The following is a 15,493-nucleotide window of genomic DNA, read 5'->3' on the forward strand; positions in this document are numbered from 1 at the left end:
CTGGAGCTTTCTAAGAAGAGATTGGACAACTGTTTGCCTGAAATGGTATAGGGTTTTCCTGCCTGGGTGAGGGGTTGGACTAGAAGACCTCCAAGGTCCCTTCCAACTCTGTTATTCTGTTACTCTGAGTCCTGACGTTGAAGCTGTGCCCATGAATTCTCCTGTGTGAAGAGTTATCTAATGCAACCATTGATTCTTCCACTAGCCTGCTGTTAACATCTATCGGACAAGAAGTGGATTTTTTCCCGCTGTATTTCGCTAAACCTGATCTATTAGAACAGCACTCTTTAAATATTTACTAACTACCAGCCAGAGCTGTTTTACTTTGACAGCAGTTCCTTTGCCTGCCCTGAGAGCTTATTAACAGCCTGTGTTGCTGGAATTAGGGGAAGCAATCAATTGGCAAATTAAAATTATTTCAATTATGAGTGAGGTCTTGAGCCAGCGGGGGCTTCGTCCAGAAACTGGGTTAAATACAATAGTTCTGTATCCTTTGTTTAATTAGGTAGGTATTTGGATTACTGAAGAGCAATCAGTATGCACCTGAAACCATTATTATGGTAATAGGGAGGCTTCTGGGGCTAAGTGAGAAAGTGTGATTTATGGGGAAATGCATTTTAACTCCCGTGATAAGTCAAGTAGGCCTTTAGAACGGCCCTTTCTTCAAAACGTATCAATAGGAACACGGTTTGGTTTTTAATTTGGTGGCGTTTTAATTAATTGCCGCTTGATTTTTTTCATCTGGCCCTGGAGCCTAGGGAAGATAAGGAGGATGGGTCACCACCAGGAGACCAGGGCTGTGAGCCAAACTGAGGGGTGGGGGGAATCAGATAATCAGTAAGAAGGCAACAATACTTCCACACAATGGCTATGAAAGCTTTAACAGGCTTGTCCGTGTAAGCCACCGAGAATAAATATGACTCAAGCCCATCTGTTCCTGTTTACAAGCTTCTTGAGCAGAAGGTACAGAGGACACCAGAATCCTATCTTCGTTGCATAGACCAGAGGCCTCCAAACTTGGCAACTTGTGGACTTCCAATTCCCAGCATTTTCCAGCCAGGAACGTTGATGTCCACAGGTCTTAAAGTTGCCAAGCTTGGAGACCCCTGGCATAGACTGGTGCCAACCAGCACCTCTAGGGAAACAAGTATTGAGTAGGGAAGGCCTAGAAACGTTGGAAGCAGACTGGTGCCTGGGTGCTTGCCCTGGGCGTTCGGGAAACTCTATGGAAAAGCAAAGGGTTCGAAGAAAGTCATACTTGGCACGTCATGAAGCTTCTGAAGGTAGAGATATATCCCCTTAGCTATGATTCCAATCTTGGTCATCTGAGATTCAGATTAACAGAGTTGGAAGGGACCTTGGAGGTCTTCTAGTCCAACCCCCTGCTCAGGCAGGAAACCCTAGCCTGTTTCAGACAAATGGTTGTCTAATCTCTTCTTAAGAACTTCCGGTGTTGGAGCATCCACAACTTCTGGAGGCAAGTTGTTCCACTGATTAACTGTTCTCACTGTAAGCAAAATTTCTCATTAGTTCTAAGTTGCTTCTCTCCTTGATTAGTTTCCACCCATTGCTTCTTCTCCTGCCCTCAGGTGCTTTGGAGAATAGCTTGACTCCCTTTTCTTTGGGGCAGCCCCTCAGATATTGGAACGCTGCTATCATGTCACTCCTAGTCCTATCCGATTCTAGCAACCGTTCTTTATAAGTTTTAGCCTTTTGGCTTATCACTTAAAAGCTATTAGCAATGAAGCCTTCTGGGTTTTCCTGGTCCTTAAATAAGCCACATTCCATGACTTTCGGCTTCACGCAATCATTTCTGCATTTGTACCCTACAGTCGCATTGTTTCATCATAGCATTAAATCCTCTTTATGGGGTGCTTGTTCACCTGCTTGCCTTAAGTCACCTGGCATCCAAGTTCAGATTTTACTTTGCTTTTATAAAAAGTTGACATTTCTGTTCTTTTTTGCAACTCGCATCAGCTGTCCTTTTTCACAGGCCAAATGGTTGAGTCGCCTTCCTTTGCTTGGGAAGAAAACACGCCCTGGCAAATCAAGTCAGGCAGCACCCAGAAAACTGAAGGCACCTAACTGAAGGGCTGGGCTTACACAACATGCTAAAATCTAAACCCAGGTAAATAAAATACACTTCTGCCCAAATACGTCTATTGCCAAATCAACACGGTTACGGCTTAACACAATAGCCTTATTTGCACAACAGACCGACATGATGCCCGTGTTCCGCAACATGCTGTGCCACAATTAACCTTGTTTTACTTTGACTGATTTATGTGAAGGCAGCCAAGAATTCATGAAGTCAAAATACCCTGCCCCCATCAAAAAGGACCCATCAAATAATCTCTCGCCTTTCTCAGTTGCCGTTCTTTCAGATGGCATGGTTGGCTATAAGGTGAAGTTTTGTTTTATAGAGAACTTTGCTAGATCGATAAGAGTCCATTTTCCATTTTCTCCTCTGCTTCAATGTTCTTGTTCAGTATAATTTTGGATTCTTGTGAACAACAACTGATTGGGTTGGTATTTAAGACAGGGCTCCTTTAAGGCGTCATGAAAAATAATGTGAAAAAACCCCAGGTACGGAAAAAAAAATCTTGTCTCTTGCTGTATGTAAGTGCAGAAAACCCCAGTCTTCCGGGGAAATCATTGTTCTAGGTTTCTAACATTTTTCAAATATTTCCTTTTTTGTTAACAAAAGGGCAAAATAAAAGCCGCCCATTTAGGTTGCCAGTAGCAACCCACAAAAATTCATCTGAAGCCCATAAACGTCCTTAAATGGGGGATAGCTGTGCTGTAAAAAGTCTTCGTGTGATTATATTTACATGAAAAAATAGATACTTAGAGATGTTCCCACAGAGATGGCTGCGTGAGCTACTTCTGATGAGCAATTCCCCTCCCTGTTCCACAGAACTTCTGTGACTTCTGAACTAGGCTCCTCAATTCTACCAGCACATTTTCACGCCATCTTGTATCAGAATATATTTTAAAAGTGTCACGGTGCTAAGGCATCCTGCACTCTGCCTCAGGCAATCTTCCCAGCCCCATAGATGAACATCCTACTGGAAGAATGGGACAGGGCTACAGATGGCATGGCAAGGTGGGCCTTCCTCAATAGTTTTTAGAAACTCTCACGAACCACTCAGCTCAGAGGTGGCACCGTTTGTGCCGGTGGGGTTTCCCAGAAGCAGTCAAGGCTGGTGGCAAGCAGGATTACTTAAAAAATAAATACCATGAACAAAATAAACCTACACACACACACACACACACACACACACACAGAGCCCTTCTTAAAAGGACTGCAATATTTGGACTTGGGCCAGACTTATTTTACCCTATGCATGGAAATTGCGATCCACTTTCTCCTGATTTCTGGAGAGAAAGAAGCAGCGGTAGACCGGATATAAGTACCAGAGAGATGGGTTGGTAATAAAGTTATTCCTATGCAGAATGGGAAGAAAGATCAATGACCTCTGGAGGGTATTGAGCAAAGCAAACTGAACAGCTAAAACCTCAGAGAAATCTAGCAGCATTGTTGGGTATAAACATTTAATGAGAACAGACACAAGTGCATAAATAGGATTACGTTCAGAGGCTAGCCTGTCTAAAGATCTTTGGGCTGGCCCGATGGTTATATTACCTCATGCCCATGAAAGAAAAAGATTAGTGACAACAAATCCTAACAGGGAGAAAGAGCTGTGATCCTCTCCTACATCGGTACTGAAGAACACAGAATCCCTACCTTCCACAAGGCAAAGGAAAGCACCGGCATTCTATCATGGTCACAGCCTCGGTGCCAATCCATCCTCACGTTTATTCACAGAGTTAAAGAAATGACTTGACAAGGCAGGAGGTTTGCCGTTCTAAAATTTGAAATTTGACAGATTGGCATTTCTCCACCGATTTCGGGAAATGGTTCCATCTGACATTTATTGAGTGACATTATCTGCAGGTAAATTATTGTACAATATACATTTGAAAGGGGGTCGGGGGGAGGAAATCTATGCATCCCGGATATTCTGTTGCTCTCCAGCCATCCAGCCAGCCCAAACTCTAGACATTTTCTGTTCCGCAATGCAAACTCATCCACAAAACTTGACGAATAAACCTTGCCGCTCTCTTTGCCTCCTTACCTTCAAGCCATAAGAGTGCGGAGAACCAGGCTTCCCGCGGACTTGCTCTAACTATCACTTTCCGCCTTTGGGTTCTTCTCGTCCGAGCTTGTTAAGCGACTTCCCGTTGCCTCTGGCTCTCTGAGCGAGATCCCGGAGAGATGGACAGCTCTGAGTCTTGTCAACCAAGCATGGCTTAAACCCCCGTGGAGCAGAGATGCTAACCCCTCTCCCCAGTTTCACCCTCCCCTCCCCCCCCAAAAAAGGATGGGTCTAAGGGTTGGGCAGAAGCTCCTTCAGCTGAAGAAGACTCGCCGCTCCAAAAGCAACTAAAAGGAGAGAAGAGGAGGGGGGGATCCTGTCCAAAGTCCAATAACTAGCGCTCATTCTCCCCTGGAGCCTTCAGCCCAAACGGGGCTGACACTTCCTTCTACTATCCTGTTGTTCCGACTCGCCCAGCCCGCCCCCCCCCCGCCCTGCACGCTTTATTTTCTAGCAGTGTTAAAATACACACACACACACACACGGGGTGGGGTGGGGGTCTTCTTGGAAGGAAGCTGCTAAGAGCCAGTCCTGGCGGCGGGATTGGGAGACGATTCAGCACCAAGAGGAAGGACAGCTCCGCGGGGATGGAGGGAGCGCCAGGCAGCGACGGGGGTGGAGGGGAGGGAGGGAGGGGAAAGGAAGGGAAGGGCTGGGTTGGAGTGCGCCGTGCTGACTATCCTCCCCAGTGAAAATTTGCCCCTGACCCGCCTGTCCCCGCCATACCGAGCCAGGAGCCTCCTATGGGATGCAGCTGCCCGGTTCTGCCCCACCCAACCCCCGGGCAGAAGAGCCTGCCACCCCCACCCCACTTGGGTGTCTGTGTCTGGCAGACGCACCACAGAAGAAGAAGAAGGAGACACGGGAGCCAGACAGGCAGGAGGTCGCGATGGGGGGGGTGAGGGAAAGAGCAAGAGGTCGGGACTGGATCGAGAGTAGAGATTGGATCCCAATTCAGACCCTGGACAAAAGCCAAGAGGTGTCAAGATAGAATCAATCAGGCCTTGTGATGAAACCTCTGCCAGTAGCCTGGGTGCATCCTGGATTGTTCAGTCAGGAATTTTGTGGGGGGAGTTTCTGGAGAACAAAAACAGGAAAAAAAAAAGGATCAGATAGAACAGAAAGCATTTGTCAGAGAAAATGCCAGGAGGAGGAGGAGGAGGAGGAGGAGGTGGTAGGTGGAGATAGGATGGCATGGAGCAGAAAGAAAGAATTGGACCAGCAAAGCAGGATGAGGAGAGAGAGAGAGGGAGGGAGGGAGAGAGAGAGAGGGAGGGAGGGAGGGAGAGAGGGAGGGAGAGAGAGAGAGAGAGATCCTTCAAGAACACTTGCTATCAACATCACTCTTTGTGGCTTCATTGATCCCTCTGTCAACAATACAGAATAACTCAGGCCATCAAAACATCAAAATATCTGCCAGGCTGTCCTACCTCATTTACATGGATGATCTGAAGCTGTATGGCAAAACACCATCTGAAATAGAATCACTGCTCAACACGGTCCATACATACAGCCAAGACATTTCAATGGAGGTTCGACTGGACAGGGGTGCCAACGTCGCCATCGAATGGGGAAAAATAGAGAAAACTGAAAGAATCAAGAGGCCCCATGGAAGTAATCTCAGGAGTCTGGATGAAGCTGATCGTTACACAAATACCTGGGCATCCTTCAAGCTGACAACATCAAGCACACTGCAGCTAAGAAGAAAGTTAGTAGTGAATACGTCGTAAGAGTGAAGGAGATCTTAAAGTTCAAACTCAATCGAGGAAATACCATCAAAGCAATTAATACCTGGGCAATTCCAGTCGTTAGATGCACAGCCAGAATAGCGGGGCCGTACTCAAGCAGAACTAAATGTCCCCAGTAGGAAGACCAGAAAAATAATGACAATGAGTCATACCCCTCATCCACAATGATGTTGAAGACTCCACGTACCAAGGAACATGGGTAAGTTGGAAGGTTGCGTCAGATGGTTAAAGAAGAAAAAAGGGGGAGTATCGGAAGAATCGCGAAGGACGAAAGGACAGTAAAGAAGATGTACAGAAGCAGTATTGGTACTAGAGTTTTTCAACTGTACTTCATCTATTTGACCCTAGCCGCCAAACCAATCACAGAATCGATTGATCTTTGGTTGTTATAAAGAAGCATTGGGAATTAAATGGTTATTAAATGATGACCTTGTGCCTTTGATTTGCACAATAAAATTAATTTTGTTAAGTCTGTAAGCCCTGCCCCAATTTTCCCTTGGTTTACAAGAGTGGGGAGAAAGTGGGCCCTTCATACGCTAAAAGACTTTTCCTGTGCTTTATTTAACCTGCAGCCCAGGTTCCTGGCGTAGGGATGTTCCCATCGCCCTTTCCACCTGTCTAAGATAATCTGCCTTCCCTAGCAAGCTGCATAGTTATAGGTCAACCCTTATTCTATATTTCTTTAAAAAAAAAAAAAGTAATTCTGGACCATTATATCCTTTTTTGCTTCATGACAAAGGAAATGCGCATTGTTTTTTTCCCAGTGAGCAATCGGCTGTGCACGGTGCAATTGTTGCTTTCAGATTCTTCAAGCTTCTCATAAACTCAGAAGAATCAACCTAATTATTTTAGACCACAGAAACCTTTAGCATCTCCCTGATTCGCATTCTAAGTCCCGGAGCAAGAGAGGGAGAGCCAGGAAAAGAGAAAAAAAAAATCACTGTTTCGGAAGAAAAACAAAGGAGCAATGCAAAGGCAAAAACCATGTGGCCCAGGAAGGGGGACTGGCTTGCAAATGATTTGTTCTCGTGTGCCAAGATGCTGTGCCCAAGTCAATACGGCCTTTTTGATTTAAAAGCTTCCCTAATGCACGGGAGGTGTGGAGTTGCCCGCCCTTAATAGCCTTATTTATATTGGCTCTCGTCCTATTTTTCCCTCTCTCATGAAGAGCAATCATTTGGGTCTTTGGATGGAATGGATTGCGATCTGGCCACTTCCCCTCACCCCGAGGGGTTGCATCAAAAAAACCAAAGGAAACCAGTGACCTGTTTCGCCCACGTGGGCCGGCCCCAAAGCAGAAGAGGACCCAGATGGGGGAAGCTTGATTTCCAACGAGGATGGGAGAGAATTTAATAATGGCACGGAGACTTCCCTTCTGCGGATTTCAAGAGGCAGGGTGTTGGGCTGATCTATTTGCAGACTCAGTTATTGGGGTGAGATGCTCGTGTCTTTTAAAATCCGTCCTGTAAAAAAGGATGAGGCAAAGCAACAGACTAATTAGTCATGACAGAGATAGTTGCTGAGGAAGTCAAACAGTGGGAGAGGATTTTCTTTTATCGTTATTATTTTTAAAGTGTGTAGGCTGTACTTTCATTTAAACTCACATGCACACACACACACAAACACACACACAGGGGGACTTCAGAATGTATGCGCTGCGTGAATTTACGATTCAGTAAAACTTCACTGTAATAAAATTAGCAGTATAAAGACCCGAGCAACTGCTAAAGGTTTTTTTTTTTTAATGTTGTGGTGGAGTGAAGACTTTTTAATCTGGCCAGCGGCCCCCCAAAGAGACTGTCAGGATTCCGGCAGTTACCCCCCGCCCTCCCCAAATTAAATGCTGAGTCTCGAGCCAAACTTCCAAAACTTCCAAAGGATTTATTGGGAGTTAACATGTCCGGCACTGCCTGGGTGTAGCCGACTCTGAGACATGTAATTCATTGTCACCCTTGACCCTGGTTTTCCCCAACCTCCTGGGTGTATCCTGATTCATATTCTCCAATGGGACACATCCGTAGCCAAGAGTCACCAATCGTGCTCTCCAGTTAGATCTTTGCACGGCCGAAATTTCGGTCACCTAGTTACTATCTTTGAAAACATTTATGGAATGCAGTTTCGGTTTGCAAGCTGCTGCGCTGCTCCCCCCCTCCCTTTCTGTTGGCACCTCTAAAAAGACCATGGAAATATTTTATGAGTTGACAGAGACCCTTCAAAGTTCTGCCTAAGGAGGACTTTTAAAATTGCGATGCCGGGACCAATCCGCTGCTTTCCCATCCTGATTTTCTAGAAGATGGGAAGCACGCAACAGACTAGCCTTTCCCTGCTTGCTGTCCTCCAGATGTTCAGGGTGACCATTCCTGGCTCACCATAAGCCCCGTCTCTAGGGAGACCGGAGTGGAGAGTTCTGGGGGAAGCAGATGAACCTACTGCTGTTCACTGGGCAATTTGCACGCTTACAATTTGCAGCCTTCTCAAAGCATCTGATTGCCCACTGACCTAGTTCTACTTGCAGCTGTATTGATGGAAATGTCACGCCCGAACGGGAGCTGTTGGTACAGTCCAAAATTTCAATTCCTCCATCTACAGATCGATCAAAGCGGCACCACCACAGTGCGTTTGCACTGGAGAACCAGGAGTGGGGGGTGGGGGGGGGCAGACCAAGTAGAATGACTCAAAATAAATGTTTAGAGAGGAGGGTCTTCGCACAGAATGCCTAAGCCCAGGTTTTCTCATCGTGGCTTTTGAACGTGCCTCAGGGACCTCATTGGCCGATTATGCTAAGCCATAAACTGTGATTGATTAATCGTGTGCCTTCAAGTCATTGTCGACTCTTATTAGCCGCATATTTTCTCTGTGACCTGCTCTTCTAAGGTCTCCCAAGGAGAAACAAGCCAGAGGAAAAAATATATACAGATACAATGCATACGACGGTTTTGTTATTATTATTATTATTATTATTATTATTAGGATGTCAACGCTGTACTAGCTCCCAAACACTTTCTTGGAAGTTCTTTACCTTGAATGGCTTCCAAAACTTTTTAATAAACATGATTGGTGGGTCAGTCTTTAATTGAAGGTGCCTGCGTGTGCATACACACTACTCTAGAGGACTAAAAGGAAAGTGGCACTTCCATGTGCAACCTCACACCTACGCAAAATAAACCTGAGACGAACTTTAACGTCATTTGGAAACCATTTATTTACAGTTAGTCCTTGACTTTTATGACCACAACTGAGCCCAAAATGCCTGTTGCTAAGTGAGACATTTGTGAAGTGAATTTTACCCCCTTTTACGACCTCTCCTGCCACAGTCATTAAGTGAATCGTTGCAGCTGTTAAGTTAATAAGCCAGTTGTTAAGTGAATCGGGCTGCCCTCGTTGACTTTGCTTGTCAGAAGGTCCCAAAAGGGGATGGCAGGATCCCTGGGGACACAGCGAGCGTCGTAAATATGAGTCAGTTGCCAAGCATCGGAAATGTGTGAAAAGGGGTCATAGCTCACTTTTCTCAGCGCCATTGCAACTTAGAATGGTCACTGTGAACCAGGGGTGGGATTAAAATAATTTAACAACCGGTTCTGTGGGCGTGGCTAGGTGAGCGTGGCTAGGTGGGTGTGGCTTCTTCTTCCTTTTTTTTTCCTTTGCAGCACCCCTCCCCCATTTTTTACCTCCTGGGCCTCAGGGAAGCCTCCGGGGGGGGGGCTGTTTTTGCTCCCAGGAAGATTCCCTGGGGCCCAGGGAGGCAAAAAAAAAATGACGTGCAGAGGGAGGGGCACAGCACCCACCTACCCCCACCTCCACCCCCACCCCGTGCACCCCTTTGTGCCTTCTGGGCCTCAGGGAAGCCTCCTGGGCGAAGTAGTAAGACAGTGAGGGGGATGCCGGCACAGCTGATCATAGGAACAGCTGATCGTCAGGAGAGGGGGGGAAAAAAGCCTTAAGGAGCGACTGGGTGGAGGAGAACGCCGTCAGCGATGTTGGGCATGAGCGCGATAAGGACTGACTGGGCAGGGAGGGGAGAGCCGGGCAGAGAGGGGAGGGGCCAACCAGGGTCATGATTTGCCGGTTCTCAGAACTGCACAGAGTCATAACAGCCAGTTCTATAGAACCTGTCTGAACCGGTAGAGTCCCACCCCTGCTGTGAACTGTTGTAAGTCGAGAACTGTCTGTAGGATAATATGAAACACAGACTGCAGCCGTGTTCAAAGTTTGAATGTCTTTTAAGATGAGGGTTTAAAGCATTGGATTTCCTCCAAATTAATGAGAAATCCTTATTAATCCTTAATATAATCTTATTAATTTGACTGAAAGCTTAGCGTCTTGACCATTGCTAACATGATCTTAATACTGGTTCTTAAAAGCGCTAAACTGATACATGATTCTCTTTAAGTCTGCTCCAGTTCCACGGAAGAAGATTAATAAGAATAATACTTTTGGTTTCTGTTTTCAATTCACCTCTTGTAAAAGCCGATGTAATTTTTATAGTTTGCAGATTTTTAATGCATGCTTTTCTTTTCTTTTTTCCTTCTTGGGTTCTGCCTGACCACATCTATTTTTTTTTCTAAAAACTAAAACAGAAACCAATAGTACAACACAGAAAAGTGGTCCTTTCTGGAATTTGTATTTGCCGGGCTTTCATTATAACATTGTAGGAGGAAAGACACGTTCAGCTTTTTTTTGCAGCAAAAGGAAAATCAGGAGTCTGGTGGCAGTTTTTCCTCACTCACAAAATGTTATCGAAAAATTCTAAACCCAATGAAACGGTTTGGTTGAAGAGGCGCCGACAGCCTCCTGTTGATATTTTTTTGAGGGGAGGTATTAAAATCTCCTTCCTCACAGACCCAGATAGTTCTGCTAACATCACTAGAATAAAACATGCACATTCAATTCTGCTGCTTATAAACCGCTGAGGGTTTTGGGGGAAATCAATAATGTTAACTTACTTGCTGCAGCCTGAAGGTACGTCTAATGATGAATTAAGTTGACATTATTCTACGCAGAGACCTTTTTTTTTAAAAAAAAGTCCACCTTAAATCTGTAACTACTTGCTTTAGAACAATTTATTATTCCTTGTGAATATTTCTCCTGTAGCAGAGCAGGTTCTCTGGGTGTCCCTGGTCAATTAACTGGACTAATTTAAGAGAAACGGTGACTGCCTTACAGGGCTTTTCTTTAGGGCCAAGCTCAAGGGCAAGTGGAAAGTGATAGATGTAAGTTGCTAAATGGGGCATTTCCCTCCCTCTTTTTGGATGGTAGATCCCCTTTTGTTCCCCTTTTATGGGTTGTCAGGCTGCACATGGCCATATATCTACCTGGGAATTAATTTCCTTCTTGTGATAAAGCCCGACTGGACGTTAACAAGGGCAGCAGATACCACCAGCAGCACCCATCTCTGCTTGCCTTCCTATCTAGCAAGATGAATGTTCTCTCACTCCTTTTGCAAGACTCGCCAGGATAGATAAGGGCCAGGCCGAGTCTTTAGTTCCGGGGAGAAATAAGATGGCCCAGTATACACACAAAACCCAGCAATCCTTTTTTGGAGAATGGAGGCCAAAGAGCTGCTTTCTAAACAATAGGAAGAAGGGTCTTGTGTCTTGGTGAAGAAGATACTGGCCTTCCTGTACCTTTCGGTGGCTTCGAATTGCCAGGAGAAACAAGGTCTAAGAAAGTTGCGAGGCTCACCCAGGTGAGGAGTTTCTTGTTTGATGGGTGGGGTTGGGACAAAGCAACGTTCACCTGAGCCCCACCGGTTTTCTGCATTCACCTACTAGCACCAGAACAGCCTCGCTGCCATGGGATGATCTCCTTCCTAAGCCTGCCAGAAGTTCCATCCGTGTTTGCAAAATGGATATCTAAAATTAGATCAGCTACCCTCTCTTGACACCATGACAGTATTGCCTTGAATTTCTGTGACAGGTTCTTCTGTGAAACAAGGGGGAGAATGGTCTTCCTTCCTTCCTTCCTTCCTTCCTTCCTTCCTTCCTTCCTTCCTTCCTTCCTTCCTTCCTTCCTCCTTCCTTCCTTCCTTCTTTTCTTTCCATCTTTCCTTTTTTCCTTTTCTCCTTTCCTCCCCTTCCTTCCTTCCTTCCTTCCTTTCTTTCTTCCTTCCTTCGTTCCTTCCTTCCTTCCTTCCCTCCTTCCTTCTTTTCTTTCCTTCTTTCCTTCTTTCCTTTTCTCCTTTCCTCCTTTCCTTTCCTTCCTTCCTTCCTTCTTTCCTTTGTTCCTTCTTTTCTTTCCATCTTTCCTTCTTTTCTTCCCTTCTTTCCTTCCTTCCTTCCTTCCTCCCAACCTATGTACACCAAGAAACCAGATTATGGCTGAGAGAAGAGTCTGTGCTTCATACTTACCACACACCAGGATGGGTCATATCTGGAGCTACACAAACTACCATAGCAGCTGACCAAAATAGGTCCCCGTCATGTGTGGGTCTCCATCAAAGCCACCAATTGGAAGAGCAATTCCAAAACTTGAAATGAGGAGATGACCATCTGACCAGCTTGTGCGAAAGGAAAGCTCCAAAATCCAGCCGGGCAGCAGGGTGCGGGTTTGACAGGTTCTCTGTATGTGTGTAATGACCGTGAGAAGAAAAGGCCTCCAAGTTTGCCTCCAATCTGGGCATAATTGGGTAAAAATGAGAAAAAAAAGTGATTTGATTCAAATAAAGATATAGGAAGGGGAAAAAAAGAACATCCATTGGGAGGAACAGGAAGTATGTACTCTAAGATATGTTTGGTTTGCTGACAGCTGATGTTTATATCCAGAGGAGACATGGGGTGGAGGAGACTCCTGGGGTAGCAAGAACTCCAAATCCCTCCTCTGGTTATCTCCAGAAAAGGAAGCTTTGTGAATAAATCATGACCTTTTATGTTTATTTCATTGACTTTGAATCAACTGCTCCCATTCCGTTTGATGAAGGGCAATGTCCTTCAGGACCTTCTTTCAAAGGGGAAATACTGAGGAATTCTCATTCTTGTGAAACAGGAGCTCCTGCCCCGTGGAAGACGTCAGAAGTTAACCAAAAATGGGGCCTCCTCTGACCAACCCACTGCGGTGCATTTGTTCACTGGAAGGAAGTCTTCAATTCTGCATCTCTTGGCAAGGCCATTTTGGCAACTGGGTTCCTGTGTTCCCCATTTCTCACAGTTAGGAAAACCACGAACCTCGTTAGTTTCCTATAAACCCAGGAAACGTTTTAGCCTTGTAGCAAAGGTGCCGCGAGGACGCATTAAGCTTCCAATTAACCTGGGTTTCTTTTTCTTTTTTCTTTTCTTGCAATAAGGAAAATAATTCCATAGGGCATACTAATTTTCCGAAAGCTATGATAGATTTAACCATCGTCGAGGCTGCATTACTACTCAGCGTGACAGCTGGTAGCAATCCAACCTCTTCACAGCAACAGACGGTGCAATGGTGAGTACATCCATAAGGGTTCGTTCAACTTAATATAAGCCTCCAAGATCCGTGCATTGCCTGTCAATCCTCCAAATGGCGTTGTGAGTTTTCGTTTCGCCCTTCATGCAGATGTTCAGCATATGTTCTATTGGAGACCTTCCATTCTTCTAGTAATTACTTGGGACCAAACACCAACAAGTTCTCAGCAAAAAGCGCTCCTGTTTTTCTTTGTGGGAATATAAAAATCTGTTTGTGTATTCTTGTAGTTCCCATTGCTTTGCGCAATTAATTGCAGGAGAAAAATAACTGAATTTAATTAAATCCTTGCCTTGTGAAGATGATGAGTAAGGTTGATTAATTTGAAGCCTTTCAACTTGCTTCCTGCTGTCCTTGAGCAGAGATGAGAACTAAGGAAGATATTGCTCTAAACTACAGCAATTTTGGGGTGTGGGGGTGGGTGGAGAAATGGCCGGTTGAAGACAATTCTGCATTTAGACAACTCAGCAGGATGAAAAGCCAGCAAGTAAACTGGATGTTTTCATAAGTCCTCTCTGGATAAGGAGAGGAACTGAGATCAGCCACAAATGTTCCATACAGTTGCTCCTTGTGAGGACACTGCAAGACAATAGTCTCCGGCAGATTTAGGGCTCTGGGAGATGAAGGAATAGCTATCTTTTTGCTCAAAACATGGTCACTGTCTCAAAAGACTCTTGTGTCAGGGTTCCAAGTAACAGGCTCGACACAATCAAGACTCTGAGGCCTGGAGTTTCCTCAAAGTAAGAATTTGTTTATGTTGTTGTTGTTAGTTGCAAAGTTGTGTCTGACCCATCGCGACCCCATGGACAATGTTTCTCCAAACCTTCCTGTCCTCTACCATCTTCTGGAGTCCATTTAAGCTCACACTGACTGCTTTAGTGACTCCATCCAGCCACCTCCTTCTCTGCCACCCACTCCTTCTTTTGCTCTCAACTGTTCCCAGCATTCGGCTCTTCTTCTCCAGTGATGAGGTGGCCATCTCCTTCTCATGAGGTGGCCAAAGTCTTTGAGTTTCATCTTCGGGATCTGGCCTTCTAAAGAGCAGTCAGGGTTGATCTCCTCTAGGACTGACCGGTTGGATCACCTTGCAGTCCAAGGGACTCTCCAGCCCCAGAGTTCAAAGGCTTCCATTCTTTGGCACTCAGCCTTCCTTGTGGTTCAACTTTCACAGCCATACATTGCAACTGGGAAAACCACAGCCTTGGCTCTACGCACTTTTGTTGGCAGGGTGATGTCTCTGCTTTTTAATATGCTGTCTAGAATTGCCATAGCTTTCCTCCCCAGGAGCAAGTGTCTCTTAATTTCTTGGCTGCGGTCCCCATCTGCGGTGATCTTGGAGCCCAGGACAAGAAAATCTGTCACTACCTCCATTTCTTCCCCATCTATTTGCCCGGAATTGAGAGGGTTGGATGCCATGATCTTAGCTTTCTTAATGTTGAGTTTCAAGCCAACGTTTGCACTCTCCTTCTTCACCTGCATCAAGAAGCTCTTTAGTTCCTCTTCACTTTCTGCCATTAGAGTGGTATCATCTGCATAAGAATTTATTAGGAATGTCATATTGGCACAGCTGATGAAAACCCAACACCAAGAGATCTGAGGTTTTTCCCACCCAAACTAAAACCCCGAGTCCTTCCCCCAGGTCCATCACATGGTCCAATCAGGCCACACAGTCCCAATTCAGTTAGATTCATTCCATGCCTTCCCACCACCTGTGAGAATAACCTTGGTTCTCAGGGGAAAGAATATTATTATTCTGGCTACATAACCCTGGCTATCTCTACCTCCCCTCTTCCGTTCCCACAGCTCCAGCTGGCCTGGTTTGTAGCAGCCCTGAAGATGCTCCAACACAACTTCAGGGCTGACACCTTGATTTGCATACTTCTTTTTCTAATCACTTTTGTAAAATCCTTGTTGACTGCTTATCAATTATTTTCAGACCTGTGGATTGGCATGGTTTACACCACTGAGTGGGTTTCCTTCATCTGTAGCAGAAGAAGTCCATGTTTAAGGACTTTAATCGTTGCTGTTGTTTTTTGGACTAAACAGCAAAAGGGTTATTAGAACTTTGACTGGGTTTGGTTCGAACCCTGGAAGAGTCACAAAACCTGCTGTGAGTGGGATAGGAAGATTGCTTCCACTGTCAGAGAATCGGAGTCA

At 45.4% G+C, this 15,493-nt stretch overlaps 1 protein-coding gene across 2 annotated transcripts in view; it reads right to left on the bottom strand.

Moving 5' to 3' along the window:
• DRD2 (dopamine receptor D2) overlaps nt 1-4,770 on the bottom strand; it is a 41,445-nt gene extending 36,675 nt beyond the window's left edge. For both annotated transcript variants that reach the window (XM_087939243.1, XM_087939244.1), the window contains exon 1: nt 4,140-4,770. The gene's annotated coding sequence lies outside the window, so the exon portion shown is untranslated. The remainder of the gene's footprint in view (nt 1-4,139) is intronic.
• Between the last annotated feature and the right edge of the window lie 10,723 nt (nt 4,771-15,493).

This window comes from Pseudonaja textilis, chromosome 9 (genome assembly GCF_049901715.1).
Source record: "Pseudonaja textilis isolate UNSWEBS1 chromosome 9, rPseTex1.2, whole genome shotgun sequence".
NCBI classification, from domain to species: Eukaryota; Metazoa; Chordata; class Lepidosauria; order Squamata; family Elapidae; genus Pseudonaja; species Pseudonaja textilis.